We start from the raw sequence: 2,500 nt of genomic DNA on the forward strand, positions 1-2,500 counted from the left end.
TCTTCACTGGTTTTGCTGCTGGTTTGACAGATAGATAGATACACACACTGTATATACTGTATATATAAGTAATGTAAATCAATCTTGGTGTTGTGTTTGTGTTGTTATTTGTTGTGTTCTGTCCGAGTGTTTGGACAAGTTGTGTTTTGATGCTTTGGCAACATTGTTGTAAAACTTTCATGCCAATAAAGCTCCTTTGAATTGAACTGAAAAATAGATAGATTAGGTTTTCATAGCAGCGGGTACATTCAAGTACAAATACAATCAAAATACAAGGGCAGATATAGAAACAATAAAGTACTGTATTCAATAAAATGCTTAAGTAGCTATAAAATAAAATAAAATAAAATGCTGAGGTATCGAGGAGTTTGATCAAAGTACTTTCAATAACTGTAAAAAGATATTTATCTATGTAGTGTTTCTGTCTGTTTTCTTGTTTGTCCTGAGCGAGCTTCTGTAGTTTCAGCAGAAAAGTGTTGAAAATCTTATATTTTGAAATGACATCCAGGTCTACACGTGTTATCATCATCTTGTTTCTTCTCCTGTCAGAGAGGATCTCCACAGGATGTTGAGCTGCAGCCTTAAACACTGTAAACAGATTAATAATGATGTTTTTCTGTGTAAGAAAGGTTGTTCTGGTGTTCTTTGGAGCGCTCGAGCTGAATCATGACACACATGAAGGTTTCCTGCAGAAACCTCCGTGACAGTATGAACAGTGTGTCCTCTGTGCAGCTGCTGCCTGATAATCAGAGCTGATAAGATGCAGAGATGATAAGAAATAAATAAGATGCAGCCTAATAAGGCTCAGAAATAAGGCAGCTCAGTCCAGATGTCCCCGCAGCGTCTTCTAATCCACACCGAGGCCTCGACTTACCAGATGAAAGTGGAATCTTCTATCAATTATTATCCTAACATACTGAATTATATCCCCAGAAATCCTTCAAATTATTCTTAATAATCCTCCTGACGGGATCACATGACCCAGATAGAGCAGATACATCGCCACGGTCACATGACGCGACCTCTCTGCTCGCTCGGCCTCCACTTCACTCAGTTTATATGATGGAGACGAGACGAGGAGGAAACAGACTTCATGTATAGATGTGAACTGTTTCCTTCATTGATCAGTGATTTATATTCATTTACAAGCTTTATATGTTCTACAGAAAACATGCTGAAGCATTTCCATTCTATGCTTCATCTTTTATTCAATTCAATTCAATTCAACAGGCTTTATTGGCATGACTGTGTGTTACAATATTGCCAAAGCAATGTTTATCTTGTACTCTATTACAGTTCAGAGGTTTACTCCATTACATTGATCTGATAACTTCTGATCCTGGTTAGTTCTCAGTGAGTACGACTCACCTCACGTCTGCTGTTGACTTCTACTGTCTTTAATAAAATATATATATAAAAAATATATATTAATCTGCATCTTTTACTCTCATGTGATATTTCAGACACTGTGTATGTTGTGAGCTACATATTTCTGCAAATTATATTAATATTACTGCTGCAGCTTCTTCTGCTCATGTTATTATTATGTTTTATATTCTCAGAGGCTCAATCACACAGGAACACAAAACTCAAGAGACATGAGACATCTGGCTCACAAATGTATGAAACAGTGATAATCATGACTTTGTTTATTATTTTAGTTAAATGTTATTAAAAATGTTTCTGTTCAAACACAGAAATGCAGCAGAAAGATTGTTTACATGAAAATGATTTATTCAAACTGATTTTGTGTTCAATTGTTCTTTGAAGTTTGTGTTTAACATGAATTCATATTTCTTTTAAAACTTTACTGGCATTTAAAAACGTGCTCAGCTGACTCACGTGACATTTAAATTATTATGTTAGTATCAATAAAACATGTTCAGTGTGTATAAACATGTTTTTTTAATATATTTTCTTCTGTATGATTTATTTTTTGTTGCTGTTGTTTCATGATGTTTTTACTTCGTTCATGTTTTGTGCAAATAAAGTAAAACCAGCTGAAGTAAAACTGTTTTTCATTGTTATTATTAACTCTTAATGACTCACAGCTGTATTTATACAGATGTTCTCTGTCAGGAGGAAACACGTGTGGCTCCACACAATAAAACTGTTGAATTCATATTTTTATCTTCAATTTTTATTTTAAAGATGCAGAAAATCTGAATTCACTGGTTCAAACATTTGATGTAACTGCTTCTAGTTTCTGACATGAAGTTAATTCTGTACATTTGGAGAAACTTCAACAACAGATATTTCAATATTTCACGTCAGAATATTCTTGTGATTCTCCGTCTGTGTGTGTCGATTAACAACTTAGGTGGATTATTGTCCCAAACGGACGTAATTGTCTCTAAATGTCATTTGTATGTAAATCTGCGGGACGATTAGGATCCACTCAGCGCTGCTTTTGTTCTGTTGACCATCAGTGTGATGAAAATAAAAAGGCAGCAGAAAGATTACAGAACCATTAAGGTCCCCGCTGCGACCCATTAACTGA

The sequence above is a fragment of the Pagrus pagrus genome, assembly GCF_965226575.1.
Source record: "Pagrus pagrus genome assembly, chromosome: 15".
NCBI classification, from domain to species: domain Eukaryota; kingdom Metazoa; phylum Chordata; class Actinopteri; order Spariformes; family Sparidae; genus Pagrus; species Pagrus pagrus.